This window comes from Stenella coeruleoalba (assembly GCF_951394435.1).
Source record: "Stenella coeruleoalba genome assembly, contig: scaffold_33, whole genome shotgun sequence".
Taxonomy (NCBI): domain Eukaryota; kingdom Metazoa; phylum Chordata; class Mammalia; order Artiodactyla; family Delphinidae; genus Stenella; species Stenella coeruleoalba.
In genome coordinates this window covers 1,173,887-1,197,937 of record NW_027646420.1, presented here as the reverse complement: position 1 = coordinate 1,197,937, position 24,051 = coordinate 1,173,887, and the positions used below count along the sequence as shown (strand labels likewise).

General features: G+C 43.9%; 1 long non-coding RNA gene across 7 annotated transcripts in view; it reads left to right on the top strand.

Moving 5' to 3' along the window:
- Nucleotides 1-1,327: 1,327 nt before the first annotated feature.
- LOC307181120 overlaps nucleotides 1,328-24,051 on the top strand; it is a 977,962-nt gene continuing 955,238 nt past the window's right edge. For all 7 annotated transcript variants that reach the window (XR_013825914.1, XR_013825915.1, XR_013825916.1 and 4 more), the window contains exons 1-3: nucleotides 1,328-1,395; nucleotides 10,788-10,869; nucleotides 20,268-20,349. This is a non-coding gene — a long non-coding RNA (uncharacterized lncRNA). The remainder of the gene's footprint in view (nucleotides 1,396-10,787; nucleotides 10,870-20,267; nucleotides 20,350-24,051) is intronic.

Here is a 24,051-nt window from a genome sequence, read left to right as displayed (position 1 = left end):
ATGTTTCAGGAAACACCATACACTTCTCCCGAGTGGTTGTTGGCAATTTACATCCCGCCCATCAGCATAACAAGGCTCCCAGTTCTCCATGGCCTGTCCTGCCTTTCTGGATTTTACACTTTTTTCAGATGGCCCTTTTGACCGGGGGGAAGTGAGACTTCATTGTAGTGCAGATTTCCTTTGCAAGCTTGCTTGGTTGGCCAAAAAGGGCGTATGCGTTTTTTCCTGAATATATTCAGGAAAAAACGCATACGCCCTTTTTGGCCAAGTGCATCATTGTGGACGTTCTGCCTCTTTTCCTATGCTTTCAATGCAATTCCAGTCTACCTCCTGAAATCGGTTTCCTGCAATTCTGCCCCGCTTTCAAGTCCTCTTGGCAGCCTTACTTCAGTCTATTTTTGGACGATAGCTGTCATTTATAACTCTGCAGGTTTGTGAATTACAGTGCCCCTGAGCTCCTTTCTTCAACTCGTTTTCTTGTGAGCTGGCCGCAACACCGCAGGATGGCTTCAGGCCCTAATCTGGTTCCGGCACGGCACACTGAGCCTTTGGTTATTTCCTCTTCCTGGTGGGAAATGAGAGTTAAATTTGCCCGTCCAGACACCTCCAGCTAGCCTCTCATTGGTTCTCGCTATTCCTGTTCATCTTCCGCAGAAATTGCAAACTGGGCCAAACAGGAGGTTAAAGGGACTGACTCTCCAAGTCGGGAGAGTGTTAGTAAAGCGTCTGGAATGTTGCACCCGAGTACCAGGGGAAGAAAACTGAGACATATTTGAACACGTCTCCCGTTCACATGGTTGATCATACTTGGGTTCCACATACATGTTTTAGCTGAAGGAAGAATACCTAAAACCTGGGTAGTTGAAACCCGTGGAATGGGTACCATGCAATATGACTTCAAAGGGTCTTCATTTGCTCACCGAACCTCTCCAATCCTATCACTGCTGCGTTTATGCCCCTGTACACATGCTTGATTCTCTTTCGGAGACATAGCAATCCATAGGTTTTAAGATACTTACTAGTCAGGTACATTCTTAGGCGTTTAATATGCGGTGTTGAGTCCATTTCGTTGAGCAAGGAGTAGCTCTTGTCTATTCCATATTTGGCTTAAGGAACTTTATCTGTGCTCATTTCAATCTCTGGTTTTATGCAGCACCCGAACTCACCTTTCCCCTTAAGCAAGCATAAGTTGGTTTTCGAAATTTGAGACCCTGTTCTGTTCTGTAATTCAGTTCCTGTGTAGCCAAGTTTACATTCCGTGTATTACTGATATCTTATGATGTTTCTTTTTCTGTGTGACTTATTTCAGTTAGAATCATCATACCTGAATCCACTCATTGTGCTGCTAAGGGCCTGATGACACAGATTTCATTGCTGAGTGATATTGCTTTTTAAGTAAATACCACAACTTCTTTATCCATTTTTCACTTTCTGCGATGTTGAACTTGTACTGTAAACGAGGTTCTTGTAAACAGAGCCGTTCCAAACTTTGGGGTGGCTGTGTCTTTTTGATTTTAAATTCCCTAAGCTATAGGACCATAAGTGGAAGTGCCCTAGGCTCTGTTGCTTTGTTTTTTAGATGTTTCAGGAAACACCATACACTTCTCCCGAGTGGTTGTTGGCAATTTACATCCCGCCCATCAGCATAACAAGGCTCCCAGTTCTCCATGGCCTGTCCTGCCTTTCTGGATTTTACACTTTTTTCAGATGGCCCTTTTGACCAGGGGGAAGTGAGACTTCATTGTAGTGCAGATTTCCTTTGCAAGCTTGCTTGGTTGGCCAAAAAGGGCGTATGCGTTTTTTCCTGAATATATTCAGGAAAAAACGCATACGCCCTTTTTGGCCAAGTGCATCATTGTGGACGTTCTGCCTCTTTTCCTATGCTTTCAATGCAATTCCAGTCTACCTCCTGAAATCGGTTTCCTGCAATTCTGCCCCGTTTTCAAGTCCTCTTGGCAGCCTTACTTCAGTCTATTTTTGGACGATAGCTGTCATTTATAACTCTGCATGTTTGTGAATTACAGTGCCCCTGAGCTCCTTTCTTCAACTCGCTTTCTTTTGAGCTGGCCGCAACACCGCAGGATGGCTTCAGGCCCTAATCTGGTTCCGGTACAGCACGCTGAGCCTTTGGTTATTTCCTCTTCCTGGTGGGAAATGAGAGTTAAATTTGCCCGTCCAGACATCTCCAGCTAGCCTCTCATTGGTTCTAGCTATTCCTGTTCATCTTCCGCAGAAATTGCAAACTGGGCCAAACAGGAGGTTAAAGGCGCTGACTTTCCAAGTGGGGAGAGTGTTAGTAAAGCGTCTGGAATGTTGCACCCGAGTACCAGGGTACGAAAACTGAGACATATTTGAACACGTCTCCCGATCACATGGTTGATCATAATCTAGGTTCCACATGCATGTTTTAGCTGAAGGAAGAATACCTTAAACCTGGGTATTTGAAACCCGTGGAATGGGTACCATGCAATATGACTTCAAAGGGTGTTCATTTGCTCACCGAACCTCTCCAATCCTATCACTGCTGCGTTTATGCCCCTGTACACATGCTTGATTCTCTTTTGGAGACATAGCAATCCATAGGTTTTTAGATACTTACTAGTCAGGTACATTTTAGGCGTTTAATATGCGGTGTTGAGTCCATTTCGTTGAGCAAGGAGTAGCTCTTGTCTGTTCCATATTTGGCTTAAGGAACTTTATCTGTGCTCATTTCAATCTCTGGTTTTATGCAGCACCCCAACTCACCTTTCCCCTTAAGCAAGCATAAGTTGGTTTTCGAAATTTGAGACCCTGTTCTGTTTTGGAATGCAGTTCCTGTGTAGCCAAGTTTACATTCCGTGTATTAGTGATATCTTATGATGTTTCTTTTTCTGTGTGACTTATTTCAGTTAGAATCATCATACCTGAATCCACTCATTGTGCTGCTAAGGGCCTGATGACACAGATTTCATTGCTGAGTGATATTGCTTTGTAAGTAAATACCACAACTTTTTTATCCATTTTTCACTTTCTGCGATGCTGAACTTGTACTGTAAACGAGGTTCTTGTAAACAGAGCCGTTCCAAACTTTGGGGTGGCTGGGTCTTTTTCATTTTAATTTCCCTAAGCTATAGGACCATAAGTGGAAGTGCCCTAGGCTCTGATGCTTTGTTTTTTAGATGTTTCAGGAAACACCATACACTTCTCCTGAGCGTCTGTTGGCAATTTACATCCCGCCCATCAGCATAACAAGGCTCCCAGTTCTCCATGGCCTGTCCTGCCTTTCTGGAGTTTACACTTTTTTCAGATGGCCCTTTTGACCGGGGAGAAGTGAGACTTCATTGTAGTGCAGATTTCCTTTGCAAGTTTGCTTGGTTGGCCAAAAAGGGCGTATGCGTTTTTTCCTGAATATATTCAGGAAAAAACGCATACGCCCTTTTTGGCCAAGTGCATCATTGTGGACGTTCTGCCTCTTTTCCTATGCCTTTAATGCAATTCCAGTCTACCTCCTGAAATCGGTTTCCTGCAATTCTGCCCCGCTTTCAAGTCCTCTTGGCAGCCTTACTTCAGTCTATTTTTGGACGATAGCTGTCAATTATAACTCTGCAGGTTTGTGAATTACAGTGCCCCTGAGCTCCTTTCTTCAACTCGCTTTCTTTTGAGCTGGCCGCAACACCGCAGGATGGCTTCAGGCCCTAATCTGGTTCCGGCACGGCACGCTGAGCCTTTGGTTAATTCCTCTTCCTGGTGGGAAATGAGAGTTAAATTTGCCCATCCAGACACCTCCAGCTATTCTCTCATTGGTTCTCGCTATTCCTGTTCATCTTCCACAGAAATTGCAAACTGGGCCAAACAGGAGGTTAAAGGGACTGACTCTCCAAGTCGGGAGAGTGTTAGTAAAGCATCTGGAATGTTGCACCCGAGTACCAGGGGAGGAAAACTGAGACATATTTGAACACGTCTCCCGTTCACATGGTTGATCATACTCTGGGTTCCACATGCATGTTTTAGCTGAAGGAAGAATACCTTAAACCTGGAGAGTTGAGACCCGTGTAATGGGTACCATGCAATATGACTTCAAAGGGTCTTCATTTGCTCCCCGAACCTCTCCAATCCTATCACTGCTGCGTTTATGCCCCTGTACACACGCTTGATTCTCTTTTGGAGACATAGCAATCCATAGGTTTTAAGATACTTACTAGTCAGGTACATTCTTAGGCGTTTAATATGGGGTTTTGAGTCCATTTCGTTGAGCAAGGAGTAGCTCTTGTCTATTCCATATTTGGCTTAAGGAACTTTATCTGTGCTCATTTCAATCTCTGGTTTTATGCAGCACCCCAACTCACCTTTCCCCTTAAGCAAGCATAAGTTGGTTTTCGAAATTTGAGACCCTGTTCTGTTTTGGAATGCAGTTCCTGTGTAGCCAAGTTTACATTCCGTGTATTAGTGATATCTTATGATGTTTCTTTTTCTGTGTGACTTATTTCAGTTAGAATCATCATACCTGAATCCACTCATTGTGCTGCTAAGGGCCTGATGACACAGATTTCATTGCTGAGTGATATTGCTTTGTAAGTAAATACCACAACTTCTTTATCCATTTTTCACTTTCTGCGATGTTGAACTTGTACTGTAAACGAGGTTCTTGTAAACAGAGCCGTTCCAAACTTTGGGGTGGCTGTGTCTTTTTGATTTTAATTTCCCTAAGCTATAGGACCATAAGTGGAAGTGCCCTAGGTTCTGTTGCTTTGTTTTTTAGATGTTTCAGGAAACACCATACACTTCTCCAGAGTGGTTGTTGGCAATTTACATCCCGCCCATCAGCATAACAAGGCTCCCAGTTCTCCATGGCCTGTCCTGCCTTTCTGGATTTTACCCTTTTTTCAGATGGCCCTTTTGACCGGGGGGAAGTGAGACTTCATTGTAGTGCAGATTTCCTTTGCAAGCTTGCTTGGTTGGCCAAAAAGTGCGTATGCGTTTTTTCCTGAATATATTCAGGAAAAAACGCATACGCCCTTTTTGGCCAAGTGCATCATTGTGGACGTTCTGCCTCTTTTCCTATGCTTTCAATGCAATTCCAGTCTACCTCCTGAAATCGGTTTCCTGCAATTCTGCCCCGCTTTCAAGTCCTCTTGGCAGCCTTACTTCAGTCTATTTTTGGACGATAGCTGTCATTTATAACTCTGCAGGTTTGTGAATTACAGTGCCCCTGAGCTCCTTTCTTCAACTCGTTTTCTTGTGAGCTGGCCGCAACACCGCAGGATGGCTTCAGGCCCTAATCTGGTTCCGGCACGGCACACTGAGCCTTTGGTTATTTCCTCTTCCTGGTGGGAAATGAGAGTTAAATTTGCCCGTCCAGACACCTCCAGCTAGCCTCTCATTGGTTCTCGCTATTCCTGTTCATCTTCCGCAGAAATTGCAAACTGGGCCAAACAGGAGGTTAAAGGGACTGACTCTCCAAGTCGGGAGAGTGTTAGTAAAGCGTCTGGAATGTTGCACCCGAGTACCAGGGGAAGAAAACTGAGACATATTTGAACACGTCTCCCGTTCACATGGTTGATCATACTTGGGTTCCACATGCATGTTTTAGCTGAAGGAAGAATACCTAAAACCTGGGTAGTTGAAACCCGTGGAATGGGTACCATGCAATATGACTTCAAAGGGTCTTCATTTGCTCACCGAACCTCTCCAATCCTATCACTGCTGCGTTTATGCCCCTGTACACATGCTTGATTCTCTTTCGGAGACATAGCAATCCATAGGTTTTAAGATACTTACTAGTCAGGTACATTCTTAGGCGTTTAATATGCGGTGTTGAGTCCATTTCGTTGAGCAAGGAGTAGCTCTTGTCTATTCCATATTTGGCTTAAGGAACTTTATCTGTGCTCATTTCAATCTCTGGTTTTATGCAGCACCCCAACTCACCTTTCCCCTTAAGCAAGCATAAGTTGGTTTTCGAAATTTGAGACACTGTTGTGTTCTGTAATTCAGTTCCTGTGTAGCCAAGTTTACATTCCGTGTATTACTGATATCTTATGATGTTTCTTTTTCTGTGTGACTTATTTCAGTTAGAATCATCATACCTGAATCCACTCATTGTGCTGCTAAGGGCCTGATGACACAGATTTCATTGCTGAGTGATATTGCTTTGTAAGTAAATACCACAACTTCTTTATCCATTTTTCACTTTCTGCGATGTTGAACTTGTACTGTAAACGAGGTTCTTGTAAACAGAGCCGTTCCAAACTTTGGGGTGGCTGTGTCTTTTTGATTTTAAATTCCCTAAGCTATAGGACCATAAGTGGAAGTGCCCTAGGCTATGTTGCTTTGTTTTTTAGATGTTTCAGGAAACACCATACACTTCTCCCGAGTGGTTGTTGGCAATTTACATCCCGCCCATCAGCATAACAAGGCTCCCAGTTCTCCATGGCCTGTCCTGCCTTTCTGGATTTTACACTTTTTTCAGATGGCCCTTTTGACCAGGGGGAAGTGAGACTTCATTGTAGTGCAGATTTCCTTTGCAAGCTTGCTTGGTTGGCCAAAAAGGGCGTATGCGTTTTTTCCTGAATATATTCAGGAAAAAACGCATACGCCCTTTTTGGCCAAGTGCATCATTGTGGACGTTCTGCCTCTTTTCCTATGCTTTCAATGCAATTCCAGTCTACCTCCTGAAATCGGTTTCCTGCAATTCTGCCCCGCTTTCAAGTCCTCTTGGCAGCCTTATTTCAGTCTATTTTTGGACGATAGCTGTCATTTATAACTCTGCAGGTTTGTGAATTACAGTGCCCCTGAGCTCCTTTCTTCAACTCGCTTTCTTGTGACCTGGCCGCAACACCGCAGGATGGCTTCAGGCCCTAATCTGGTTCCGGCCCGGCATGCTGAGCCTTTGGTTATTTCCTCTTCCTGGTGGGAAATGAGAGTTGAATTTGCCCGTCCAGACACCTCCAGCTAGCCTCTCATTGGTTCTCGCTATTCCTGTTCATCTTCCGCAGAAATTGCAAACTGGGCCAAACAGGAGGTTAAAGGGACTGACTCTCCAAGTCGGGAGAGTGTTAGTAAAGCGTCTGGAATGTTGCACCCGAGTACCAGGGGAGGAAAACTGAGACATATTTGAACACGTCTCCCGTTCACATGGTTGATCATACTTGGGTTCCACATGCATGTTTTTGCTGAAGGAAGAATACCTAAAACCTGGGTAGTTGAAACCCGTGGAATGGGTACCATGCAATATGACTTCAAAGGGTCTTCATTTGCTCACGAACCTCTCCAATCCTATCACTGCTGCGTTTATGCCCCTGTACACATGCTTGATTCTCTTTCGGAGACATAGCAATCCATAGGTTTTAAGATACTTACTAGTCAGGTACATTCTTAGGCGTTTAATATGCGGTGTTGAGTCCATTTCGTTGAGCAAGGAGTAGCTCTTGTCTATTCCATATTTGGCTTAAGGAACTTTATCTGTGCTCATTTCAATCTCTGGTTTTATGCAGCACCCCAACTCACCTTTCCCCTTAAGCAAGCATAAGTTGATTTTCTAAATTTGAGACCCTGTTCTGTTCTGTAATTCAGTTCCTGTGTAGCCAAGTTTCCATTCCGTGTATTACTGATATCTTATGATGTTTCTTTTTCTGTGTGACTTATTTCAGTTAGAATCATCATACCTGAATCCACTCATTGTGCTGCTAAGGGCCTGATGACACAGATTTCATTGCTGAGTGATATTGCTTTGTAAGTAAATACCACAACTTCTTTATCCATTTTTCACTTTCTGCGATGTTGAACTTGTACTGTAAACGAGGTTCTTGTAAACAGAGCCATTCCAAACTTTGGGGTGGCTGTGTCTTTTTGATTTTAAATTCCCTAAGCTATAGGACCATAAGTGGAAGTGCCCTAGGCTCTGTTGCTTTGTTTTTTAGATGTTTCAGGAAACACCATACACTTCTCCAGAGTGGTTGTTTGCAATTTACATCCCGCCCATCAGCATAACAAGGCTCCCAGTTCTCCATGGCCTGTCCTGCCTTTCTGGATTTTACACTTTTTTCAGATGGCCCTTTTGACCGGGGGGAAGTGAGACTTCATTGTAGTGCAGATTTCCTTTGCAAGCTTGCTTGGTTGGCCAAAAAGGGCGTATGCGTTTTTTCCTGAATATATTCAGGAAAAAACGCATACGCCCTTTTTGGCCAAGTGCATCATTGTGGACGTTCGGCCTCTTTTCCTATGCTTTCAATGCAATTCCAGTCTACCTCCTGAAATCGGTTTCCTGCAATTCTGCCCCGCTTTCAAGTCCTCTTGGCAGCCTTACTTCAGTCTATTTTTGGACGATAGCTGTCATTTATAACTCTGCAGGTTTGTGAATTACAGTGCCCCTGAGCTCCTTTCTTCAACTCGCTTTCTTGTGACCTGGCCGCAACACCGCAGGATGTCTTCAGGCCCTAATCTGGTTCTGGCACGGCATGCTGAGCCTTTGGTTATTTCCTCTTCCTGGTGGGAAATGAGAGTTAAATTTGCCCGTCCAGACACCTCCAGCTAGCCTCTCATTGGTTCTCTCTATTCCTGTTCATCTTCCGCAGAAATTGCAAACTGGGCCAAACAAGAGGTTAAAGGCGCTGACTCTCCAAGTGGGGAGAGTGTTAGTAAAGCGTCTGGAATGTTGCACCCGAGTACCAGGGGAAGAAAACTGAGACATATTTGAACACGTCTCCCGATCACATGGTTGATCATACTTGGGTTCCACATGCATGTTTTAGCTGAAGGAAGAATACCTAAAACCTGGGTAGTTGAAACCCGTGGAATGGGTACCATGCAATATGACTTCAAAGGGTCTTCATTTGCTCACCGAACCTCTCCAATCCTATCACTGCTGCGTTTATGCCCCTGTACACATGCTTGATTCTCTTTCGGAGACATAGCAATCCATAGGTTTTAAGATACTTACTAGTCAGGTACATTCTTAGGCGTTTAATATGCGGTGTTGAGTCCATTTCGTTGAGCAAGGAGTAGCTCTTGTCTATTCCATATTTGGCTTAAGGAACTTTATCTGTGCTCATTTCAATCTCTGGTTTTATGCAGCACCCCAACTCACCTTTCCCCTTAAGCAAGCATAAGTTGGTTTTCTAAATTTGAGACCCTGTTCTGTTCTGTAATTCAGTTCCTGTGTAGCCAAGTTTCCATTCCGTGTATTACTGATATCTTATGATGTTTCTTTTTCTGTGTGACTTATTTCAGTTAGAATCATCATACCTGAATCCACTCATTGTGCTGCTAAGGGCCTGATGACACAGATTTCATTGCTGAGTGATATTGCTTTGTAAGTAAATACCACAACTTCTTTATCCATTTTTCACTTTCTGCGATGTTGAACTTGTACTGTAAACGAGGTTCTTGTAAACAGAGCCATTCCAAACTTTGGGGTGGCTGTGTCTTTTTGATTTTAAATTCCCTAAGCTATAGGACCATAAGTGGAAGTGCCCTAGGCTCTGTTGCTTTGTTTTTTAGATGTTTCAGGAAACACCATACACTTCTCCCGAGTGGTTGTTTGCAATTTACATCCCGCCCATCAGCATAACAAGGCTCCCAGTTCTCCATGGCTTGTCCTGCCTTTCTGGATTTTACACTTTTTTCAGATGGCCCTTTTGACCGGGGGGAAGTGAGACTTCATTGTAGTGCAGATTTCCTTTGTAAGCTTGCTTGGTTGGCCAAAAAGGGCGTATGCGTTTTTTCCTGAATATATTCAGGAAAAAACGCATACGCCCTTTTTGGCCAAGTGCATCATTGTGGACGTTCTGCCTCTTTTCCTATGCCTTCAGTGCAATTCCAGTCTACCTCCTGAAATCGGTTTCCTGCAATTCTACCCCGCTTTCAAGTCCTCTTGGCAGCCTTACTTCAGTCTATTTTTGGACGATAGCTGTCATTTATAACTCTGCAGGTTTGTGAATTACAGTGCCCCTGAGCTCCTTTCTTCAACTCGCTTTCTTGTGACCTGGCCGCAACACCGCAGGATGTCTTCAGGCCCTAATCTGGTTCTGGCACGGCATGCTGAGCCTTTGGTTATTTCCTCTTCCTGGTGGGAAATGAGAGTTAAATTTGCCCGTCCAGACACCTCCAGCTAGCCTCTCATTGGTTCTCGCTATTCCTGTTCATCTTCCGCAGAAATTGCAAACTGGGCCAAACAGGAGGTTAAAGGGACTGACTCTCCAAGTCGGGAGAGTGTTAGTAAAGCGTCTGGAATGTTGCACCCGAGTACCAGGGGAAGAAAACTGAGACATATTTGAACACGTCTCCCGATCACATGGTTGATCATACTTGGGTTCCACATGCATGTTTTAGCTGAAGGAAGAATACCTAAAACCTGGGTAGTTGAAACCTGTGGAATGGGTACCATGCAATATGACTTCAAAGGGTCTTCATTTGCTCACCGAACCTCTCCAATCCTATCACTGCTGCGTTTATGCCCCTGTACACATGCTTGATTCTCTTTCGGAGACATAGCAATCCATAGGTTTTAAGATACTTACTAGTCAGGTACATTCTTAGGCGTTTAATATGCGGTGTTGAGTCCATTTCGTTGAGCAAGGAGTAGCTCTTGTCTATTCCATATTTGGCTTAAGGAACTTTATCTGTGCTCATTTCAATCTCTGGTTTTATGCAGCACCCCAACTCACCTTTCGCCTTAAGCAAGCATAAGTTGGTTTTCGAAATTTGAGACCCTGTTCTGTTCTGTAATTCAGTTCCTGTGTAGCCAAGTTTACATTCCGTGTATTACTGATATCTTATGATGTTTCTTTTTCTGTGTGACTTATTTCAGTTAGAATCATCATACCTGAATCCACTCATTGTGCTGCTAAGGGCCTGATGACACAGATTTCATTGCTGAGTGATATTGCTTTTTAAGTAAATACCACAACTTCTTTATCCATTTTTCACTTTCTGCGATGTTGAACTTGTACTGTAAACGAGGTTCTTGTAAACAGAGCCGTTCCAAACTTTGGGGTGGCTGTGTCTTTTTGATTTTAAATTCCCTAAGCTATAGGACCATAAGTGGAAGTGCCCTAGGCTATGTTGCTTTGTTTTTTAGATGTTTCAGGAAACACCATACACTTCTCCGGAGTGGTTGTTGGCAATTTACATCCCGCCCATCAGCATAACAAGGCTCCCAGTTCTCCATGGCCTGTCCTGCCTTTCTGGATTTTACAAGTTTTTCAGATGGCCCTTTTGACCAGGGGGAAGTGAGACTTCATTGTAGTGCAGATTTCCTTTGCAAGCTTGCTTGGTTGGCCAAAAAGGGCGTATGCGTTTTTTCCTGAATATATTCAGGAAAAAACGCATACTCCCTTTTTGGCCAAGTGCATCATTGTGGACGTTCTGCCTCTTTTCCTATGCTTTCAATGCAATTCCAGTCTACCTCCTGAAATCGGTTTCCTGCAATTCTGCCCCGTTTTCAAGTCCTCTTGGCAGCCTTACTTCAGTCTATTTTTGGACGATAGCTGTCATTTATAACTCTGCAGGTTTGTGAATTACAGTGCCCCTGAGCTCCTTTCTTCAACTCGCTTTCTTGTGACCTGGCCGCAACATCGCAGGATGGCTTCAGGCCCTAATCTGGATCCGGCACGGCACGCTGAGCCTTTGGTTAATTCCTCTTCCTGGTGGGAAATGAGAGTTAAATTTGCCCGTCCAGATACCTCCAGCTAGCCTCTCATTGGTTCTCGCTATTCCTGTTCATCTTCCGCAGAAATTGCAAACTGGGCCAAACAGGAGGTTAAAGGGACTGACTCTCCAAGTGGGGAGAGTGTTAGTAAAGCGTCTGGAATGTTGCACCCGAGTACCAGGGTACGAAAACTGAGACATATTTGAACACGTCTCCCCATCACATGGTTGATCATAATCTAGGTTCCACATGCATGTTTTAGCTGAAGGAAGAATACCTTAAACCTGGGTAGTTGAAACCCGTGGAATGGGTACCATGCAATATGACTTCAAAGGGTCTTCATTTGCTCACCGAACCTCTCCAATCCTATCACTGCTGCGTTTATGCCCCTGTACACATGCTTGATTCTCTTTCGGAGACATAGCAATCCATAGGTTTTAAGATACTTACTAGTCAGGTACATTCTTAGGCGTTTAATATGCGGTGTTGAGTCCATTTCGTTGAGCAAGGAGTAGCTCTTGTCTATTCCATATTTGGCTTAAGGAACTTTATCTGTGCTCATTTCAATCTCTGGTTTTATGCAGCACCCCAACTCACCTTTCCCCTTAAGCAAGCATAAGTTGGTTTTCTAAATTTGAGACCCTGTTCTGTTCTGTAATTCAGTTCCTGTGTAGCCAAGTTTACATTCCGTGTATTACTGATATCTTATGATGTTTCTTTTTCTGTGTGACTTATTTCAGTTACAATCATCATACCTGAATCCACTCATTGTGCTGCTAAGGGCCTGATGACATAGATTTCATTGCTGAGTGATATTGCTTTGTAGGTGAATACCACAACTTCTTTATCCATTTTTCACTTTCTGCGATGTTGAACTTGTACTGTAAACGAGGTTCTTGTTAACAGAGCCATTCCAAACTTTGGGGTGGCTGTGTCTTTTTGATTTTAATTTCCCTAAGCTATAGGACCATAAGTGGAAGTGCCCTAGGCTCTGTTGCTTTGTTTCTTAGATGTTTCAGGAAACACCATACACTTCTCCCAAGTGTCTGTTGGCAATTTACATCCCGCCCATCAGCATAACAAGGCTCCCAGTTCTCAATGGCCTGTCCTGCCTTTCTGGATTTTACACTTTTTTCAGATGGCCCTTTTGACCGGGGGAAAGTGAGAATTCATTGTAGTGCAGATTTCCTTTGCAAGCTTGCTTGGTTGGCCAAAAAGGGCTTATGCGTTTTTTCCTGAATATATTCAGGAAAAAACGCATACGCCCTTTTTGGCCAAGTGCATCATTGTGGACGTTCTGCCTCTTTTCCTATGCTTTCAATGCAATTCCAGTCTACCTCCTGAAATCGGTTTCCTGCAATTCTGCCCCGCTTTCAAGTCCTCTTGGCAGCCTTACTTCAGTCTATTTTTGGACGATAGCTGTCATTTATAACTCTGCAGGTTTGTGAATTACAGTGCCCCTGAGCTCCTTTCTTCAACGCGCTTTCTTGTGACCTGGCCGCAACACCGCAGGATGGCTTCAGGCCCTAATCTGATTCCGGTACGGCACGCTGAGCCTTTGGTTATTTCCTCTTCCTGGTGGGAAATGAGAGTTAAATTTGCCCGTCCAGACACCTCCAGCTAGTCTCTCATTGGTTCTCGCTATTCCTGTTCATCTTCCGCAGAAATTGCAAACTGGGCCAAACAGGAGGTTAAAGGTGCTGACTCTCCAAGTGGGGACAGTGTTAGTAAAGCGTCTGGAATGTTGCACCCGAGTACCAGGGGAGGAAAACTGAGACATATTTGAACACGTCTCCCGATCTCATGGTTGATCATACTCTGGGTTCCACATGCATGTTTTACCTGAAGGAAGAATACCTAAAACCTGGGTAGCTGAAACCCGTGGAATGGGTACCATGCAATATGACTTCAAAGGGTCTTCATTTGCTCACCGAACCTCTCTAATCCTATCACTGCTGCGTTTATGCCCCTGTACACATGCTTGATTCTCTTTCGGAGACATAGCAATCCCTAGGTTTTAAGATACTTACTAGTCAGGTACATTCTTAGGCGTTTAATATGCGGTGTTGGGTCCATTTCTTCGAGCAAGGAGTAGCTCTTGTCTATTCCATATTTGGCTTAAGGAACTTTATCTGTGCTCATTTCAATCTCTGGTTTTATGCAGCACCCCAACTCACCTTTCCCCTTAAGCAAGCATAAGTTGGTTTTCTAAATTTGAGACCCTGTTCTGTTCTGTAATTCAGTTCCTGTGTAGCCAAGTTTACATTCCGTGTATTACTGATATCTTATGATGTTTCTGTTTCTGTGTGACTTATTTCAGTTAGAATCATCATACCTGAATCCACTCATTGTGCTGCTAAGGGCCTGATGACACAGATTTCATTGCTGAGTGATATTGCTTTGTAAGTAAATACCACAACTTTTTTATCCATTTTTCACTTTCTGCGATGTTGAACTTGTACTGTAAACGAGGTTCTTGTAAACAGAGACATTCGAAACTTTGGGGTGGCTGTGTCTTTTTGATTTTAAATTCCCTAAGCTATAGGACCATAAGTGGAAGTGCCCTAGGCTCTCTTGCTTTGTTTTTTAGATGTTTCAGGAAACACCATACACTTCTCCCGAGTGTTTGTTGGCAATTTACATCCCGCCCTTCAGCATAACAAGGCTCCCAGTTCTCCATGGCCTGTCCTGCCTTTCTGGATTTTACACTTTTTTCAGATGGCCCTTTTGACCGGGGGGAAGTGAGACTTCATTGTAGTGCAGATTTCCTTTGCAAGCTTGCTTGGTTGGCCAAAAAGGGCGTATGCGGTTTTTCCTGAATATATTCAGGAAAAAACGCATACGCCCTTTTTGGCCAAGTGCATCATTGTGGACGTTCTGCCTCTTTTCCTATGCTTTCAATGCAATTCCAGTCTACCTCCTGAAATCGGTTTCCTGCAATTCTGCCCCGCTTTCAAGTCCTCTTGGCAGCCTTACTTCAGTCTATTTTTGGACGATAGCTGTCATTTATAACTCTGCAGGTTTGTGAATTACAGTGCCCCTGAGCTCCTTTCTTCAACTCACTTTCTTGTGACCTGGCCGCAACACCGCAGGATGGCTTCAGGCCCTAATCTGGTTCCGGCCCGGCATGCTGAGCCTTTGGTTAATTCCTCTTCCTGGTGGGAAATGAGAGTTAAATTTGCCCGTCCAGACACCTGCAGCTAGCCTCTCATTGGTTCTCGCTATTCCTGTTCATCTTCCGCAGAAATTGCAAACTGGGCCAAACAGGAGGTTAAAGGCGCTGACTCTCCAAGTGGGGAGAGTGTTAGTAAAGCGTCTGGAATGTTGCACCCGAGTACCAGGGTACGAAAACTGAGACATATTTGAACACGTCTCCCGATCACATGGTTGATCATACTCTGGGTTCCACATGCATGTTTTAGCTGAAGGAAGAATACCTAAAACCTGGGTAGTTGAAACCCGTGGAATGGGTACCATGCAATATGACTTCAAAGGGTCTTCATTTGCTCACCGAACCTCTCCAATCCTATCACTGCTGCGTTTATGCCCCTGTACACATGCTTGATTCTCTTTCGGAGACATAGCAATCTATAGGTTTTAAGATACTTACTAGTCAGGTACATTCTTAGGCGTTTAATATGCGGTGTTGAGTCCATTTCATTGAGCAAGGAGTAGCTCTTGTCTATTCCATATTTGGCTTAAGGAACTTTATCTGTGCTCATTTCAATCTCTGGTTTTATGCAGCACCCCAACTCACCTTTCCCCTTAAGCAAGCATAAGTTGGTTTTCTAAATTTGAGACACTGTTCTGTTCTGTTCTTCAGTTCCTGTGTAGCCAAGTTTACATTCCGTGTATTACTGATATCTTATGATGTTTCTTTTTCTGTGTGACTTATTTCAGTTAGAATCATCATACCTGAATCCACTCATTGTGCTGCTAAGGGCCTGATGACACAGATTTCATTGCTGAGTGATATTGCTTTGTAAGTAAATACCACAACTTCTTTATCCATTTTTCACTTTCTGTGATATTGAACTTGTACGGTAAACGAGGTTCTTGTAAACGGAGGCGTCCCAAACTTTGGGGTGGCTGTGTCTTCTTGATTTTAATTTCCCTAAGCTATAGGACCATAAGTGGCAGTGCCCTAGGCTCTGTTGCTTTGTTTTTTAGATGTTTCAGGAAACACCATACACTTCTCCTGAGTGTCTGTTGGCAATTTACATCCCGCCCATCAGCATAACAAGGCTCCCAGTTCTCCATGGCCTGTCCTGCCTTTCTGGATTTTACACTTTTTTCAGATGGCCCTTTTGAGCGGGGGGAAGTGAGACTTCATTGTAGTGCAGATTTCCTTTGCAAGTTTGCTTGGTTGGCCAAAAAGGGCGTATGCGTTTTTTCCTGAATATATTCAGGAAAAAACGCATACGCCCTTTTTGGCCAAGTGCATCATTGTGGACGTTCTGCCTCTTTTCTTAAGCTTTCAATGCAATTCCAATCTACCTCCTGAAATCGGTTTCCTGCAATTCTGCCCCGCTTTCAAGTCCTCTTGGCAGCCTTACTTCAGTCTATTTTTGGACGATAGCTGTCATTTATAACTCTGCAGGTTTGTGAATTACAGTGCCGCTGAGCTCCTTTCTTCAACTCGCTTTCTTGTGACCTGGCCGCAACACCGCAGGATGTCTTCAGGCCCTAATCTGGTTCCGGCATGGCACGCTGAGCCTTTGGTTAATTCCTCTTCCTGGTGGGAAATGAGAGTTAAATTTGCCCGTTCAGACACCTCCAGCTAGTCTCTCATTGGTTCTCGCTATTCCTGTTCATCTTCCGCAGAAATTGCAAACTGGGCCAAACAGGAGGTTAAAGGGACTGACTCTCCAAGTGGGGAGAGTGTTAGTAAAGCGTCTGGAATGTTGCACCCGAGTACCAGGGTACGAAAACTGAGACATATTTGAACACGTCTCCCGATCACATGGTTGATCATACTCTAGGTTCCACATGCATGTTTTAGCTGAAGGAAGAATACCTTAAACCTGGGTAGGTGAAACCCGTGGAATGGGTACCATGCAATATGACTTCAAAGGGTCTTCATTTGCTCACCGAACCTCTCCAATCCTATCACTGCTGCGTTTATGCCCCTGTACACATGCTTGATTCTCTTTCGGAGACATAGCAATCCATAGGTTTTAAGATACTTACTAGTCAGGTACATTCTTAGGCGTTTAATATGGGGTGTTGAGTCCATTTCGTTGAGCAAGGAGTAGCTCTTGTCTATTCCATATTTGGCTTAAGGAACTTTATCTGTGCTCATTTCAATCTCTGGTTTTATGCAGCACCCCAACTCACCTTTCCCCTTAAGCAAGCATAAGTTGGTTTTCTAAATTTGAGACCCTGTTCTGTTCTGTAATTCAGTTCCTGTGTAGCCAAGTTTCCATTCCGTGTATTACTGATATCTTATGATGTTTCTTTTTCTGTGTGACTTATTTCAGTTAGAATCATCATACCTGAATCCACTCATTGTGCTGCTAAGGGCCTGATGACATAGATTTCATTGCTGAGTGATACTGCATTGTAAGTGAATACCACAACTTCTTTATCCATTTTTCACTTTCTGCGATGTTGAACTTGTAATGTAAACGAGGTTCTTGTAAACAGAGCCGTTCCAAACTTTGGGGTGGCTGTGTCTTTTTGAATTTAATTTCCCTAAGCTATAGGACCATAAGTGGAAGTGCCCTAGGCTCTGTTGCTTTGTTTTTTAGATGTTTCAGGAAACACCATACACTTCTCCCAAGTTTCTGTTGGCAATTTACATCCCGCCCATCAGCATAACAAGGCTCCCAGTTCTCCATGGCCTGTCCTGCCTTTCTGGATTTTACACTTTTTTCAGATGGCCCTTTTGACCGGGGGGAAGTGAGACTTCATTGTAGTGCAGATTTCCTTTGCAAGCTTGCTTGGTTGGCCAAAAAGCACGTATGCGTTTTTTCCTGAATATATTCAGGAAAAAATGCATACGCCCTTTTTGGCCAAGTGCATCATTGTGGACGTTCTGCCTCTTTTCCTATGCTTTCAATGCAATTCCAGTCTACCTCCTGAAATCGGTTTCCTGCAATTCTGCCCCGCTTTCAAGTCCTCTTGGCAGCCTTACTTCAGTCTATTTTTGGACGATAGCTGTCATTTATAACTCTGCAGGTTTGTGAATTACAGTGCCCCTGAGCTCCTTTCTTCAACTCGCTTTCTTGTGACCTGGCCGCAACACCGCAGGATGGCTTCGGGCCCTAATCTGGTTCCGGCCCGGCATTCTGAGCCTTTGGTTAATTCCTCTTCCTGGTGGGAAATGAGAGTTAAATTTGCCCGTCCAGACACCTCCAGCTAGCCTCTCATTGGTTCTCGCTATTCCTGTTCATCTTCCGCAGAAATTGCAAACTGGGCCAAACAGGAGGTTAAAGGGACTGACTCTCCAAGTCGGGAGAGTGTTAGTAAAGCGTCTGGAATGTTGCACCCGAGTACCAGGGTACGAAAACTGAGACATATTTGAACACCTCTCCCGTTCACATGGTTGATCATACTCTGGGTTCCACATGCATGGTTTAGCTGAAGGAAGAATACCTTAAACCTGGAGAGTTGAGACCCGTGTAATGGGTACCATGCAATATGACTTCAAAGGGTCTTCATTTGCTCACCGAACATCTCCAATCCTATCACTGCTGCGTTTATGCCCCTGTACACATGCTTGATTCTCTTTCGGAGACATAGCAATCCCTAGGTTTTAAGATACTTACTAGTAAGGTACATTCTTAGGCGTTTAATATGCGGTGTTGAGTCCATTTCTTTGAGCAAGGAGTAGCTCTTGTCTATTCCATATTTGGCTTAAGGAACTTTATCTGTGCTCATTTCAATCTCTGGTTTTATGCAGCACCCCAACTCACCTTTCCCCTTAAGCAAGCATAAGTTGGTTTTCTAAATTTGAGACCCTGTTCTGTTCTGTAATTCAGTTCCTGTGTAGCCAAGTTTACATTCCGTGTATTACTGATATCTTATGATGTTTCTTTTTCTGTGTGACTTATTTCAGTTAGAATCATCATACCTGAATCCACTCATTGTGCTGCTAAGGGCCTGATGACACAGATTTCATTGCTGACTGATATTGCTTTGTAAGTAAATACCACAACTTTTTTATCCATTTTTCACTTTCTGCGATGTTGAACTTGTACTGTAAACGAGGTTCTTGTAAACAGAGCCGTTCGAAACTTTGGGGTGGCTGTGTCTTTTTGATTTTAAATTCCCTAAGCTATAGGACCATAAGTGGAAGTGCCCTAGGCTCTCTTGCTTTGTTTTTTAGATGTTTCAGGAAACACCATACACTTCTCCCGAGTGTCTGTTGGCAATTTACATCCCGCCCTTCAGCATAACAAGGCTCCCAGTTCTCCATGGCCTGTCCTGCCTTTCTGGATTTTACACTTTTTTCAGATGGCCCTTTTGACCGGGGGGAAGTGAGACTTCATTGTAGTGCAGATTTCCTTTGCAAGCTTGCTTGGTTGGCCAAAAAGTGCGTATGCGTTTTTTCCTGAATGTATTCAGGAAAAAACGCATACGCCCTTTTTGGCCAAGTGCATCATTGTGGACGTTCTGCCTCTTTTCCTATGCTTTCAATGCAATTCCAGTCTACCTCCTGAAATCGGTTTCCTGCAATTCTGCCCCGCTTTCAAGTCCTCTTGGCAGCCTTACTTCAGTCTATTTTTGGACGATAGCTGTCATTTATAACTCTGCAGGTTTGTGAATTACAGTGCCCCTGAGCTCCTTTCTTCAACTCGCTTTCTTTTGAGCTGGCCGCAACACCGCAGGTTGGCTTCAGGCCATAATCTGGTTCCGGTACGGCACGCTGAGCCTTTGGTTATTTCCTCTTCCTGGTGGGAAATGAGAGTTAAATTTGCCCGTCCAGACACCTCCAGCTAGCCTCTCATTGGTTCTGGCTATTCCTGTTCATCTTCCGCAGAAATTGCAAACTGGGCCAAACAGGAGGTTAAAGGCGCTGACTCTCCAAGTGGGGAGAGTGTTAGTAAAGCGTCTGGAATGTTGCACCCGAGTACCAGGGGAGGAAAACTGAAACATATTTGAACACGTCTCCCGATCACATGGTTGATCATACTCTGGGTTCCACATGCATGTTTTAGCTGAAGGAAGAATACCTAAAACCTGGGTAGTTGAAACCCGTGGAATGGGTACCATGCAATATGACTTCAAAGGGTCTTCATTTGCTCACCGAACCTCTCCAATCCTATCACTGCTGCGTTTATGCCCCTGTACACATGCTTGATTCTCTTTCGGAGACATAGCAATCCATAGGTTTTAAGATACTTACTAGTCAGGTACATTCTTAGGCGTTTAATATGCGGTGTTGAGTCCATTTCGTTGAGCAAGGAGTAGCTCTTGTCTATTCCATATTTGGCTTAAGGAACTTTATCTGTGCTCATTTCAATCTCTGGTTTTATGCAGCACCCCAACTCACCTTTCGCCTTAAGCAAGCATAAGTTGGTTTTCGAAATTTGAGACCATGTTCTGTTCTGTAATTCAGTTCCTGTGTAGCCAAGTTTACATTCCGTGTATTACTGATATCTTATGATGTTTCTTTTTCTGTGTGACTTATTTCAGTTAGAATCATCATACCTGAATCCACTCATTGTGCTGCTAAGGGCCTGATGACACAGATTTCATTGCTGAGTGATATTGCTTTTTAAGTAAATACCACAACTTCTTTATCCATTTTTCACTTTCTGCGATGTTGAACTTGTACTGTAAACGAGGTTCTTGTAAACAGAGCCGTTCCAAACTTTGGGGTGGCTGTGTCTTTTTGATTTTAAATTCCCTAAGCTATAGGACCATAAGTGGAAGTGCCCTAGGCTATGTTGCTTTGTTTTTTAGATGTTTCAGGAAACACCATACACTTCTCCTGAGTGGTTGTTGGCAATTTACATCCCGCCCATCAGCATACCAAGGCTCCCAGTTCTCCATGGCCTGTCCTGCCTTTCTGGATTTTACACGTTTTTCAGATGGCCCTTTTGACCAGGGGGAAGTGAGACTTCATTGTAGTGCAGATTTCCTTTGCAAGCTTGCTTGGTTGGCCAAAAAGGGCGTATGCGTTTTTTCCTGAATATATTCAGGAAAAAACGCATACTCCCTTTTTGGCCAAGTGCATCATTGTGGACGTTCTGCCTCTTTTCCTATGCTTTCAATGCAATTCCAGTCTACCTCCTGAAATCGGTTTCCTGCAATTCTGCCCCGTTTTCAAGTCCTCTTGGCAGCCTTACTTCAGTCTATTTTTGGACGATAGCTGTCATTTATAACTCTGCAGGTTTGTGAATTACAGTGCCCCTGAGCTCCTTTCTTCAACTCGCTTTCTTGTGACCTGGCCGCAACACCGCAGGATGGCTTCAGGCCCTAATCTGGATCCGGCACGGCACGCTGAGCCTTTGGTTAATTCCTCTTCCTGGTGGGAAATGAGAGTTAAATTTGCCCGTCCAGATACCTCCAGCTAGCCTCTCATTGGTTCTCGCTATTCCTGTTCATCTTCCGCAGAAATTGCAAACTGGGCCAAACAGGAGGTTAAAGGGACTGACTCTCCAAGTGGGGAGAGTGTTAGTAAAGCGTCTGGAATGTTGCACCCGAGTACCAGGGTACGAAAACTGAGACATATTTGAACACGTCTCCCCATCATATGGTTGATCATAATCTAGGTTCCACATGCATGTTTTAGCTGAAGGAAGAATACCTTAAACCTGGGTAGTTGAAACCCGTGGAATGGGTACCATGCAATATGACTTCAAAGGGTCTTCATTTGCTCACCGAACCTCTCCAATCCTATCACTGCTGCGTTTATGCCCCTGTACACATGCTTGATTCTCTTTCGGAGACATAGCAATCCATAGGTTTTAAGATACTTACTAGTCAGGTACATTCTTAGGCGTTTAATATGCGGTGTTGAGTCCATTTCGTTGAGCAAGGAGTAGCTCTTGTCTATTCCATATTTGGCTTAAGGAACTTTATCTGTGCTCATTTCAATCTCTGGTTTTATGCAGCACCCCAACTCACCTTTCCCCTTAAGCAAGCATAAGTTGGTTTTCTAAATTTGAGACCCTGTTCTGTTCTGTAATTCAGTTCCTGTGTAGCCAAGTTTACATTCCGTGTATTACTGATATCTTATGATGTTTCTTTTTCTGTGTGACTTATTTCAGTTACAATCATCATACCTGAATCCACTCATTGTGCTGCTAAGGGCCTGATGACATAGATTTCATTGCTAAGTGATATTGCTTTGTAGGTGAATACCACAACTTCTTTATCCATTTTTCACTTTCTGCGATGTTGAACTTGTACTGTAAACGAGGTTCTTGTTAACAGAGCCGTTCCAAACTTTGGGGTGGCTGTGTCTTTTTGATTTTAATTTCCCTAAGCTATAGGACCATAAGTGGAAGTGCCCTAGGCTCTGTTGCTTTGTTTCTTAGATGTTTCAGGAAACACCATACACTTCTCCCAAGTGTCTGTTGGCAATTTACATCCCGCCCATCAGCATAACAAGGCTCCCAGTTCTCAATGGCCTGTCCTGCCTTTCTGGATTTTACACTTTTTTCAGATGGCCCTTTTGACCGGGGGAAAGTGAGAATTCATTGTAGTGCAGATTTCCTTTGCAAGCTTGCTTGGTTGGCCAAAAAGGGCTTATGCGTTTTTTCCTGAATATATTCAGGAAAAAACGCATACGCCCTTTTTGGCCAAGTGCATCATTGTGGACGTTCTGCCTCTTTTCCTATGCTTTCAATGCAATTCCAGTCTACCTCCTGAAATCGGTTTCCTGCAATTCTGCCCCGCTTTCAAGTCCTCTTGGCAGCCTTACTTCAGTCTATTTTTGGACGATAGCTGTCATTTATAACTCTGCAGGTTTGTGAATTACAGTGCCCCTGAGCTCCTTTCTTCAACGCGCTTTCTTGTGACCTGGCCGCAACACCGCAGGATGGCTTCCGGCCCTAATCTGATTCCGGTACGGCACGCTGAGCCTTTGGTTATTTCCTCTTCCTGGTGGGAAATGAGAGTTAAATTTGCCCATCCAGACACCTCCAGCTAGTCTCTCATTGGTTCTCGCTATTCCTGTTCATCTTCCGCAGAAATTGCAAACTGGGCCAAACAGGAGGTTAAAGGCGCTGACTCTCCAAGTGGGGACAGTGTTAGTAAAGCGTCTGGAATGTTGCACCCGAGTACCAGGGGAGGAAAACTGAGACATATTTGAACACGTCTCCCGATCTCATGGTTGATCATACTCTGGGTTCCACATGCATGTTTTACCTGAAGGAAGAATACCTAAAACCTGGGTAGCTGAAACCCGTGGAATGGGTACCATGCAATATGACTTCAAAGGGTCTTCATTTGCTCACCGAACCTCTCTAATCCTATCACTGCTGCGTTTATGCCCCTGTACACATGCTTGATTCTCTTTCGGAGACATAGCAATCCCTAGGTTTTAAGATACTTACTAGTCAGGTACATTCTTAGGCGTTTAATATGCGGTGTTGGGTCCATTTCTTCGAGCAAGGAGTAGCTCTTGTCTATTCCATATTTGGCTTAAGGAACTTTATCTGTGCTCATTTCAATCTCTGGTTTTATGCAGCACCCCAACTCACCTTTCCCCTTAAGCAAGCATAAGTTGGTTTTCTAAATTTGAGACCCTGTTCTGTTCTGTAATTCAGTTCCTGTGTAGCCAAGTTTACATTCCGTGTATTACTGATATCTTATGATGTTTCTGTTTCTGTGTGACTTATTTCAGTTAGAATCATCATACCTGAATCCACTCATTGTGCTGCTAAGGGCCTGATGACACAGATTTCATTGCTGAGTGATATTGCTTTGTAAGTAAATACCACAACTTTTTTATCCATTTTTCACTTTCTGCGATGTTGAACTTGTACTGTAAACGAGGTTCTTGTAAACAGAGCCATTCAAAACTTTGGGGTGGCTGTGTCTTTTTGATTTTAAATTCCCTAAGCTATAGGACCATAAGTGGAAGTGCCCTAGGCTCTCTTGCTTTGTTTTTTAGATGTTTCAGGAAACACCATACACTTCTCCCGAGTGTTTGTTGGCAATTTACATCCCCCCCTTCAGCATAACAAGGCTCCCAGTTCTCCATGGCCTGTCCTGCCTTTCTGGATTTTACACTTTTTTCAGATGGCCCTTTTGACCGGGGGGAAGTGAGACTTCATTGTAGTGCAGATTTCCTTTGCAAGCTTGCTTGGTTGGCCAAAAAGAGCGTATGCGTTTTTTCCTGAATATATTCAGGAAAAAACGCATACGCCCTTTTTGGCCAAGTGCATCATTGTGGACGTTCTGCCTCTTTTCCTATGCTTTCAATGCAATTCCAGTCTACCTCCTGAAATCGGTTTCCTGCAATTCTGCCC